The sequence below is a fragment of the Psammomys obesus genome, unplaced genomic scaffold, assembly GCF_907164565.1.
Source record: "Psammomys obesus unplaced genomic scaffold, mPsaObe1.curated_primary_1811, whole genome shotgun sequence".
Classification (NCBI taxonomy): Eukaryota; Metazoa; Chordata; class Mammalia; order Rodentia; family Muridae; genus Psammomys; species Psammomys obesus.
The window spans coordinates 33,622,670-33,635,111 of NW_026585895.1; the positions used below are offsets into that span (position 1 = coordinate 33,622,670).

At 35.4% G+C, this 12,442-nt stretch overlaps 1 long non-coding RNA gene across 3 annotated transcripts in view; it reads right to left on the minus strand.

Moving 5' to 3' along the window:
* Positions 1–985: 985 nt before the first annotated feature.
* The window catches only part of LOC129671406 (uncharacterized), a 147,152-nt gene continuing 135,695 nt past the window's right edge, over positions 986–12,442 (minus strand). For all 3 annotated transcript variants that reach the window (XR_008719349.1, XR_008719348.1, XR_008719347.1), the window contains 2 exons: positions 11,433–11,523; positions 986–1,132 (listed from right to left, as the gene is read on the minus strand). This is a non-coding gene — a long non-coding RNA (uncharacterized LOC129671406). The remainder of the gene's footprint in view (positions 1,133–11,432; positions 11,524–12,442) is intronic.

Sequence of the window (12,442 nt, forward strand, 5' to 3'; positions counted from 1 at the left end):
TTTTTTTTTTTTTTTTTTTTTTTTTTTTTTTTTTTTTATTCAAACATTTATGGTCTCCCTTAGTTACAGAAAGCATTCCTCCAGGTACATCAGGGAATATGAATTTTTTGAAGGCACTGGGCCTACGAGCTGAATTAAAACTTAAAAATTCAAAGCCTGACTACAATTTTTCTACTTGAAACTTACTTGTTTCCTTAAATTTAAAAGAGGTTTTTTGTTTTTTTTTTTTTGTTTTTTTTAAATTTCACCTTATTTTCATCTACTTGGCTTTTTATATTTCATGAATGTGAAAAATGTGGAAAACTGCATATATATATATATATACACATACATATAATAAAGAACTGTTATCAGTTTCTATCTAGGTGAACTTTCTGTCAATGGCAATATACTTACTCTCAGTTTTGAGGATGACAGACTGGTCTACAACCCTAACTCTGCGAACAATAGCATTTGCCAGAAAAGCACCTAGACGCTCAATAAAACCTTCTGATGCAGTACGCTAATAAAATAAAATGCTGAGAGGGATATAATGTGATGACCTTCCAAGACTCTCTTGAATACTTGTTAAAAATAAGAGAAAAAAAGACAGAAGTTATTGAAGTTAGTAAATAAATGGTACAAATAACTTTAAAATGAATAAAAAAAATAATTAAACCTCAAAATACATTTAGTATTTTCAGTTATATGTGCCCAAGATATATATAACAGACTCGTTTTCAAATGTAGTTATTTCTGTAATTTAAATCCTCATTTTGTATCTATGGATTTAATGTTTCTTTAGTCTATGTGAAACTGTAGGTAAGGGCATAAACACCGTAACATAATTTCCGACACAGAACAGCGCTTAAAGAAAAGAAGAAAGTGAAGAGACAAGAAACAGACAGGGTAACAAGAACTCCTAGTCATTAAAACCCAACATAATCCTACTTGATTTATGTAGTTAAAAAACAAAACTCATTCCATGAATATTTCATTGCTTGCCTCCAAAAAATTGTTGACATCCTCTGTGGCCATCTGTCAAGGTGGGCCTTCTTCTGTGTTTGATGGAATTAGTTGAGTTTCAGGGTTCTGTGGACTGATGGAAGAAAATATTCTGTGCTCTTGATTTCTTGTAATTATTTCCCTGGTTCTGTTAAAAGGCAAACAAGAGTAAATTTACCAACTTTGTGAACAGATATTCTATATGTATTGATTCATATTCAATAAAAGGTAAACTTTTTAGGAGGTTTGATTAGAATCCTATAATTTGACTTTTAAACACAGATGATGTGCTAATACTATGAGTAATATGGGGCTGCATAAGTCAGGTGACATGACTCTTTTGTCTTACACTCAGAGAAATGAACTCCATCAACCTCTACTTGGATCCAAGTTCAACTCAGTCCAAACTGGATCAGACCTACTGATGCTTTCACTCAGATTCTTGGGCAAAACCTAAATGCTTACTGAGGTAAGCCAGTGAACAGTTGTTTGTTTTATAGAAGCTCCCTTTATTTATACGTTTTCATTACTTATAATAAAAATGAATGGTAGACTACCTTGTATAAGCTTTCACAAGGATCTAATTGGTGGAGTTGAGATATGAAACTGTTCAGATATGGTTTTAGTCTATATTTTTACAGTTATGTTTCAGTCTCATTGGACCATACTGGCTAGATTGTCTGATATTTACTTATCTATCTATAAATATGACAATGATATATATATTTAAATTTATAGTTTACAAAACTGTCAAAGAACAAAGTTATCGTAAAGTTGGGGTAGAATACTTTTATCTTGAGAAAACAGTAAACATAAAATATATTACATTCTTAGACTCATTCACAGCAACAGATCTTTTGGGATTTCTTCTCAAATTACCCAAATGCTGGCTCTCAAAGCTAACAGGGCAATTCACAAATCTACTACTGGTCTTGGACAGGAGATACAATGGAATACTACTCAGCAATCAAAAAGGAGGAAATCATGAAATTTGCAGGCAAATGGTGGGACCTAGAAAAGATCATCCTGAGTGAAATATCCCAGAAGGAGAAAGACAAACACGGTATATACTCACTTATATAGACCTATAAGATATAATAAACATAATGAAATCTATACACCTAAAAAAGATAATCAAGAGAGCGGACATGGGGTAAAATTATCAATCCTCGTTTTGAAAGACAGATGGGATGCACATTAAACATTGACAGGAGTCTACTGAGCGCATTTGAAAAACTCTAACTAGCAGTGTTTTCAAAACAAAGACTCATGACCAAACCTTTGGCAGAGTACAGGGAATCATAAGAAAGAAAGGGAGTTAGTATGAAGAGGAAAGGATAGGAGCTCCACAAGGACCAAACATATCTGGGCACAGGGTCTTTTCTGAGACTGACATGCAACCAAGGACCATGTATGAATGTAACCTAGAACCTCTGCTCAGATGTAGCCTGTGGTAACTCAGTAACCAATTGGTTTCCCATAGTGAGGGGAACAAGGACTATTTCTAACAGGAACTCAATGACTGGCTCTTTGGCCTCCCTACCCCCTAAGGGAGGAGCAGTCCTGTTAGGCCACAGAGGAGAGCTTTGCAGCCAGTCCTGAAGATACCTGATAAAACAGGATCGGATGAATGGGGAGGAGGTTCCCCCCTATCAGTGGACTTGGCAAGGGGCACGGTGGAGATGAGGGAGGGAGGGAGGGACTGGGAGGGAATGAGGGATCGGGACACGGCTGGGATACAGAGTTAATAAAATGTAACTGATAAGAAAAAAATAAAATTAAAAAAATATTACAATGACAGTAATATATTTGTTGTGTGATCTTTAACTTATATCTAGCCCTTCATAGATACATAGAAACAATTCAGATCAGTGATCCAAGTTGTACTAAGAAAGTAATCATATGTGTTTTTGAAAAACTACCAGAAGATAATTGATTTTTAGCTAAGAGAAACAGTTCTATAGAGTATGCCCATCAAGTTTCTGTTGAAAACTTCTTTGTTAATTTGTCAGTGTGTTACATCTTGCTTCAGTTATTCTTTGTTGTCTTTGGTTTACATTAATTTGTGTAGTGGGATAGTACATGTGTGCCATGGTGCACATATGGTTGTCAGAAGACAAATTGTGGGAGTTGATTCTCTCCTTCCATCATGTGGGTCCCAGGGCTCCAACTCAGGTCCTAAGTCTTTGCAGCATGTTTTCACTAGCTGAGACACCCCACCGGTTCATTTTAATTAATATTAAGCCACTATAATATATCAGTGTTAAATGACTTTAATTCATGTTTCTCCCACAATATTGAGAATCCACCCCTTGTTCTTGATTAATTTTGTTTTATTTATGACTATATCATTAATAAGCTGAAGAAGATGCTTAGATTATAATGTGAAGTCTTATTTAGTTTATCTCCATAATTTTAGGATTATGTGAAATTTATAGTAGTTGTTGCAAGACATTTCATCAGACTGTGAACCCTGAGATTGTGAACTGTAAAAACCTGTTTCTAATTGTGGTATGGCTCAGTCTTTGATCCTAGAGCTTACAGATTATTCTAAACAAGTACTTGTGGTGTGGCTCAGCCCTAGCACACACCTTTAATTCAAGAGCTTTCTGTTAACAGAATTAAATAAAGTTAACCCTAGGTCAAGAGTTGAAGCAAGCAACCAGCTGGCAGGGATTAAACAGAAAGGAGGGACATTGAGAGAAGGGTATTTAAGACAGCCTGGAGAAGAAGAGCTTTTTCCTTCTAGGACATGAGCTGAATAGGAGGGCTTTTTTCCTGCTGCGATGTAAGCTGAGAAGAAAGGTCAGCCGGGTGCTTTCTCTGCTTCTCTGAGCTAGCAGGCTTTTACCCCAGCATCTCCTCCTAAGTCTCCATTGGTAAAATTAAACGTTTGGTATTTTGTAATTATAACAACAAGTAATGGTCAGAGTAAATTAAGAAAAGATGTAAATAATGTATAAAGTAAAATTCTGAGGAAAACGACTTAGAAACAGTGACTTAGTGGAGTGTGTAAAGGATAAACAAATACGCTCCTGCTCTGCTGAACTGCTAGATGGATGGTTCCTGGCAGCTCACAAGGTTCTGGTGTATTTGTTAGAAGGTAGCCATGGAGATGAACTCTTCACAATCAAATGAAGCTCAGTGACTGCACAGGGCACTGTTTAGAACTGGGAGGCAAGGACAGTGCATCTGCTTTGGCATTGCTAATCAGGATCTGATGTCCTGAGAGTTCACCAAGAACTATAGAATATTTTCAAATGTGATACATATATGATATGATGACAAAATATATTTAGATTATAGAAAGTAAAAATAAGCAGATTTGTACAACTACCCAGATAAACCCATGTACTCACACACCATATACACCCTCACATCCTCCTTCCTTCTCACCATCCCTTGCCTTTCTCACCCTCCAGACACTCTGCATATTTTAACACTGAGAACAATTTTCAAATGTTTGGTAGGGTGGCACCCTATCAGTTTGTCACACAGGAGTCTGCCCTGTTTCAGGCCTATTGTTTAGGAATACCAACCCCAAAAACTCAGAGGAAAAGTCACCTTTGTTCCACTGCAGAGATGAGTGGTAATATATTTTTCTTTAAAGTCAAATTTTATTTATTAAAGTAATTCATGCCAGTGGTGAACATAAAAGAAAAATGTTTCACTTCCTTTTCCCACAGAGAAATAACACAAATGCATTCTTGTATGGCTCATTCCACATATTTTATCCACCTGTCTTCTAAACTTTTGGGGACAGATTACTTAATCATTCAGTTTCTCAAATCTGAGAAAGGAGCTTTGATATAGTTGCTATACATTAACGAATACCAAACAATGTCAGGCAGCAATTCATAATTAGCATTTCTACAGTTGGTATTTAGCCTCTGATTCTGCTTAAAATTCACTGTAATATCAAAGTGCTCTTAGTATTTCAATTTTAGGTTTTAGCTATAAAAGAGTTAACAGAAAAGGAAATTTTATATTTCAAACCTGCTGTGCCTTCAGAATGGCTATGATAGACCTACATGAACTAGATCCATGGAGCCACAATATATTATACAATATATTTTATATTTTAGATACAATGAAAATTATAATCTAAAAAATACATATAATCATATATATTTATTTATTTAGCTGCTTCACTATGAATGGGACAAAACCTTGTCTTCAGTCCTAATGTTAACACACTCAATAATTGAAAGCTATAGAGAATGGTAGTTTTAATTCCTCAGTAAACATAGGTTAGTGATTTAATCACACACAAGTACCCATTTGTTTCTGGGTTTGCATACATTCCCTGGAAGTAGCTTCTATAGAGGATTCAGGCGCTGACTCAAATAAGGAAGACACTTAGCAATCTGTGGAAATACTCATTCACCATCTTAAAATATTGCCTCTTATATCACGTCTGGCAGTGCATTCATATGTACCCCAGTCAGATATATGCTCTGCCTCGAACTCACAGAGATCCGCCTGCCTCTGCCTCCTGCGTGCTGGAATTACAGGTGTGTGCTACCGTACCGAGTCCACATCTCAATTTTCATTTCCCACTTTTTAAAATTTTATATACTTTATCATAAATTAAATATAAATATATGTGATATGTAAATAAATACATGTATTGTAAATAAAAATTTCCTATCTGGGCTCACAATGCTCTGTCCTTACAAGAACCAAAACCCGTCTAGCTGAAAACGCTGACACCAGGCATTCATAAGAAGCCTTCCTTTTAGCTGATAGCCTAGCTTGCTCAAGAGACTTGCAAATATTACAAAAGGCACTATTGCTAGTGCCCTCTGTTGCCTCCCAGAGACAGAAGGTAAATTATATTGTTGAAGACAGCATAAGGGCCCAGAGGCCTGTGAGCTGGAAATGACCTGAAAGGCTCCTTGAGGACTAACTTTCATGGTACCAGAAGTGTTTTGTGGATACAGCCTTTGGGATTAAGTTCCACATCTCTACAATTTGATTGGTAATGATTTCTGTCTGTGACAAAGAGAAATTTCCTTGATGTTTTGAGAACTACATTTGTATATGCATATAAGGACAAGTATTAGAATATAGTTAGCTGGTTTAGAAAAGTGGTGGTTGTAGGCTCTCTTCCACGATCAGTGACTTTACTGTTCCTGGGAAGTCGGCGAGGTTTGAGTGGGACTCTCAGTTAATTAGCTTCTGGTTCCTGCCAAGGTCAACATGCACCCTTAGGCTTCTGAGGGTATGATGGTCATTGTGGCTCACAGGGATCATAGCTGGCTGGGTAGTATTGTTCATCGCTTCATTCCTTTGGAAGCACACACTGTGTCTTCTAGTGCCAAGGTCTCTTACTGGGGGGTCCTGGGTTGGAGTAAGTTCACTGTTCAGTAAGCATTTGGGCTCCTCCTGTCATTGTGTCTCCAGCGCCGAGATCACAAGCACATACCACAATACCTAGCTTTGTATGTGGGTGATAGAGGCTGGATTCAGGTGGTCTCATGCTTACACAGCAATCGCTTTTCTGACGGATATATCTGCCCAGCCCTCTGCTAGATGTACAGAAAATACCATGAAGCTTGTTTATCATATTGGCTCAGACAAAGCCAGTTAAATAGGCTCGTACAAAACCTCATTTGGTATATATGTGGAACCAAACATATTTTGTGTATTGTTATCCTTTATAGAATATATGTATGTATGCGTATACATGTTAATAAAATATGTGTTTCTGTACTTATGAAAAAAAAGAAAATTATATATTTACTGAATTTCAATAAAAACATTTAAGATACTTCCACAGATAAAGCAAAAAGCATATAAAGGCAAATTAACTATACCAATTATACCAGAAGGGCTTCATGAGTGTACCCTGATGTTGTGCTGTGCATTCTTTAGAACTTTTAGAGTATATCAGTGCATGTATGTCATTTTACCTAGTGAAACTATATCATCACAGTTCTATCTGAAAACAACTTTACTTTGATTTATATTTGCTTTAAAATTAAATTTTTAAATGAAGATGTGATTTTTCATAACTATAAGCTCTTTGAGAAGTTAAATGTGTCATACTGCACAGAGACTGCCTCAGTATTCTTTGACTTCTAGTGTGGGCAGAAAATAGACATTTAGATTATATAACTATTAGAAAATTTAAGTGTTATGAGAAGGGTGCAAAGTAAGGAATGAACTACAATTTAAAATAGAATATCCAGAGGTGGCTGTGATGTGCAGACCTTCAGTTTATACCACTATGAGGCTGAAGCTGAAGAAGTAGAAGCACAGGAGTTTAAACATCATTGGCAAAAAACAAGCTGCTAGCTCAAAAACAAAACAGAACAACATGACACAGAACAGTCAGAGGATTTATAAAATATGAATATTACAGCAAAAATTTCAGAGATGAGATAATTATCAGTATAGTTAAAATATAACCCATGTTCTGATTATTACATTTTTAGAAAGAATATTCAAAATATTGATGAATTTTAGTATCATAAGACAATCTTAGAGCCGCCTAATGTAATCATTTTGGAGGATTCACTATCTATTTAGCTGACATGATTCCAGTTTGTTTCAAAATCAAATCCCTTTCCTCTTAAACACTATGTATAGTGCACGTCCGTTTTATGAAGAGGCGCTTACAAGAAATGTGTACACCATGAAGGCTTTCATAGAATCTGTATCAATAAGATCCCTTTTCCTTTTTAACACACTAGTCCACCTATTGTATTATTCTGACTGCTATGAGAGGTGTAAAATCATACTGAAAATGTGCTGTATCTACTAACAAATCCATTTGTAAGGGTTAGTTTCCTGTCTAACTCAGCATAGACACACGTAGGTTCCCAGTTAAGAAAACTAATTTAGGTATAGCTGTGGCGTGGGTTTAGTTACTCCTTTTCTTACACTTAATTTTCTTGTTTTGTTCTTTAATTGGGGGCTCACATTAAAGAGACTACATCAACTGACTGTTGTCTCTCATATGAATCACAATTTAGAAAACGGTTATCTAGGAACAGTGTGAGAAGGGGCAGAGCAGCCCCTTCTGTGAATGCGTTTATAGGTGGCACTAACTTCTACAATCAACCAGTATAACTGAAGGGATCATTATGTACACTCTGGATGAGACACCCAGAAACAAAGCTCAGCCTGGGACGATGGCTCAGCTGGTAATGACTCGCTGCTACGCCTTGCTGGACTGTGCTTCCCAGGACCGTTCTGGTGGACGAAAGGAGTAAACCAGTGTAAGTGGTCGGGTAATATCCACATCAGACAGAGATGCCATGCACGTGTGAATTTCAACTGTGCACACACCCACACTGAAATAGTTTAAAAAACTACAAAAAGTTTAAGCACAGCTTCTGCTTCAAGATGGTAAAATCAGTCACTGCATAAGAATTTGCAACTTGTCAGACAATGGCTTGAGCCTATTTTAAAAAAATAAGTTTGTATGTCTATTTATATGTGTATATTTAGATATATATTAGGTGCCTGAAAACAATACATACAACTATACATACAAATCACATAAATAGATCCTTAATTGATTTTACACACGTGTAGCCAAAAAGGCTAAGGAGCAATCATGGGCTGACGATGTATGGAGAATGCTGAATGCTGGAAGTCCTTTTCTTAGATTATTTTTCTTGAAAAGACATCATGCATTGGGTCTCTTACACTTAATACAGGTCAAAACTTGCTACTATCTAAAATATTTGTCATAGAAGGATATTTTAACCCAAGTAATTGGAAGGTGATTCTGCAATTAAATAGAAGAAATTACCATATAAAAATTTATAAAATTTTCTGGAATGAAATAAAAAGCTAGAAAATAAAATGACAACAAGAAAGTGAAAGCAAAGTTTTCATATAAAACATTAATGAAGAACTTACTACAAAACCACATAAAATAGTATGTTTATGGTCAAAAGCCTACTTACTCAGGGTATTTGAAATATGGCATAAATTATCATTATTAATCAGGGAGAGTGCTTTTACACGAGCCATTTAAGTTACTTTTTCAATAACCTGAGAAACACGCTCTGGTATTTTACAGAAAACTAGTTGGGGAACAGAGACACCAAGAAACAAATCAGGCAGGGTTTCATGTTGAGTCCATTAGAACAGAGCTAGGCACAATGCTAAAAAGATAAAGATAGCTGGCAAAATATAACACACACAAGCAATTTCCACAACAGAAATCTGTATATAATTTTTAAAAATTCAGAAGCTTTATAGTAGGAAGCAGCCCTTCAAGCAGTGGGAAAGTAAAACAGGCAGTGATCTACTGGAATTCACCTTTTGATTCTTCCCACACGTTCAGGGACTCAGAATACTGTACAATCAACAGAGTAATAAGAATGCTGGGAACACAGATGAGCCCTAACTAAGGTTGGGTATGAATTTCCCTACTCTTTACAATCAGAGCACTGAGCTGCTGAGTTATAACTGCTGGCTTAACTGCTGGTTCCTCCTGGTCAGATGGGAACTATAATGAACCATAGCCTTGATGTAGCACTTTGTTGATATGATAAGTTAACTGATTTCTCAGATGTCCTGAAGTTTTTCTACCTTTCATCTGAACTTATTCAGAGTGACACAGGTTGGATGCCAGTTTTTCAGGATACCAGGACAGTCAGTACTTCAGTATCTTCAATGGAACCTCCATCAAATTTGAATTACATTTTAAAAGAAGCTGAACAATCCTAAAGTTTATACGGAAACACAAAAGAGCCCAAATAGCTAAAGCAATTCTAGACAAAAGGCACAAAACTGCAGGTACCACAAAACCTCATTTCAAGTTACTCTGCAGAACTACAATTAACAAAGAATACAAAAACATACATCAATGAATAGAACAAAGGACTCAGATAAACTTACAAAGTTAGAGCCACCTAAGTTTTGACAAAGGTATCAAAAGCCTACATTAGAGTAAACCTCAATTGGTGCTGGAAAATTTGATATCCCCAAGTAGGAAGCAAAAACTAGATTTCTAGCTTTTTGTGCCAAAAAAAAAAAAAGTTTAAAAACAAACCAAAAGTCTAATACAATAGCCAAAATCTCTGAAGGTGCTAACAGAAAACATAGGGAGAATATTTTAAGCTAAAAATGTAGACAAGGTGTTTCTGAAAATAGCTCATGATATAAATGCAGGAAAAGGGAAATGTGGTAGAGTGAAATTAAATAGCTTCCACACAGAAAGGAAAAAAACTGGTAGAGAGAAAGATAGTGAGTGTACATAATAAGACAGGATAGATATGAAAGTAATAATAACAAGGGGTACCTAATAATCATATGGTGGCCCCCATACACTCATGTTTGAATGCTGGATGGAACCATATGGGAAGGGTTAGCGGTGTCAGCCCTGCTGGAGGAGGTGTCTCACTGGGAGTGGCTTGTGAGGTTTTAAAAGATCTTGCCTTTCCCAGTGCCTTTTTTGCCTCCTGCTAGCAGTTTAAATATGTATCTTAAAACTGTTCTTAGCTGTTTCTGTTGCAATACTTCTGCTCTGTCATCATGGGCTTAACCCTCCCAGACAATAAAAACCCAGTTAAATGCCTTCTTTTATAAGTTTCCTTGATCATTGTGTTTTATCACAGCAACAGAAAAATAACTACAACACACTATAATTCAGAAAAATCAAGCAGTCATGCTAAGAAACCAGTGACACTATATATACCATAGAAATTAATTAGGAATAAGTAGTATTAGTCATTTTTTCAAGAAATGTCATTTCTGACAACAATGTTCACACACACACATACAAACACACACACACACAACCCTAGCAAAACCATTAACTTGCTAACTACAAATTCAAGAGGAAACAGATTTTTAAGTTCCTGTAATCTGACAAAATCTGGAAAATACGGTAATATTGGGAGAAAGAGTTAGCTACAAAATATCTTATCTAAAAGGCTGCATAGACTATTTTATCTGGTTCAAATAACGAGAAAAGTAGACTTTGTTCAAAGGCTAAATTTTATAGCATTATTGAAAATGAATTTTCGAGTCTGTATTTCTGATTTCTTTTAAAATGATAAGTTTTATTTTATAGGCCCTCATTTCACTTTATAAGACTTACAGAAATGAGGAGCTGTGCCCTATTTTTAGGTTGTATATATTCACAATGTCCCAATGTGGCAAGTAATTTTTTTTCTAATTTGATTTTTTTAATTTAAGTTTTTTTCATTAACATTAGAATTCTAAATTATTTTTCTGAAGATAATCCTGCCTTATGAGTTTGTTTCTTTGAGGGCAAGTAAAATTTAAAATCCCTTTTCTGGTTTGTATATCTCACTCGAAAAAACTTCAAATACAGGTGGGATTTGTAGTCATGCAAGCATGGAAGTAGTCATACAGAGAGTACTCTGAAACACTATGCTGGAGAACGAAAGAAAAATTGGCAAGTTAAATCCTAATTGAGTGACCATACTAATTATTATGGGGCTATAGGTTCCACTTACCTTGAGTATCTAATGCTATAGATATTTTCTAAGCCACACAGCCTTCAATATCTATCTTACAAAGGCAGACGTGGACATCTCCAGTGTTCTCCTAAAACAGAAGCATAGGAACATATACTTAAATAAAAAAAAAAAAATCTGAAATTATGACTTTCTTATTAAGGAAAACATGCATTTTTTTAATAATCAAAGAAAAGAAAAGCTGGGTCACATTATAGAACATATTTTAAGTTAATAAACAAACAAATAAAAAATTACATTAAATTTTCTCTTTAGAAAATTCAGGCAGTTCTGTCAAACACAGATTGTAGCATTTTCTGTGTCCCTCTCTTAGGTTATAATTTATGTTATGTTGGGTTAGAGTAGGGTGTGGTGGGAGTGAGGTATTCGTGCACTAAGGAGGCCAGAGGACAACTTGCAAGAGTCCATGCTCTCTTTTCAACATGTAGATTCTACGGATGGAACTCAAGTTAGGCTTGTTGGCAAGCACTTGTACCTGCAGAGGCTTTTCTTGGGGCCTTAGCATAGAATTTGATACATGTAATAGGGGAACACTTTTATAATGCGTTCACTATCCAGATTCTGTGCACATTTTCGGGTTATTGTAAGACTGTAATTTAGCTGCAACATTTCTCTTTCCTTTTCTCCCTTCAAACCCACCCACATACTTATCTCAGCTCGTCTTCATTAATTATTATTGCATGCACATATGTATGCATATATATGCCTAAATATAACCTGTTGAATCTACATAATATTACTGGTTTGTCATTTTTTTTTTTTCAGGGCTAACAATCTGGCACTTAATAGCTAATTGGGGCTGCTTTTTTCTTTTTCTTTTTTTTTAATCTCCCAGCTTTACTCAGTTCATTGAAAAATTTTAATAAATATTTAAATCATATTGATTCTAAAGACCTGCATAATTTTTCATATACTAGAAATTTATACCTTGCTCATAATCAATACAAAATATAATCTGGATTATATTTGATATATATTTATATATATAC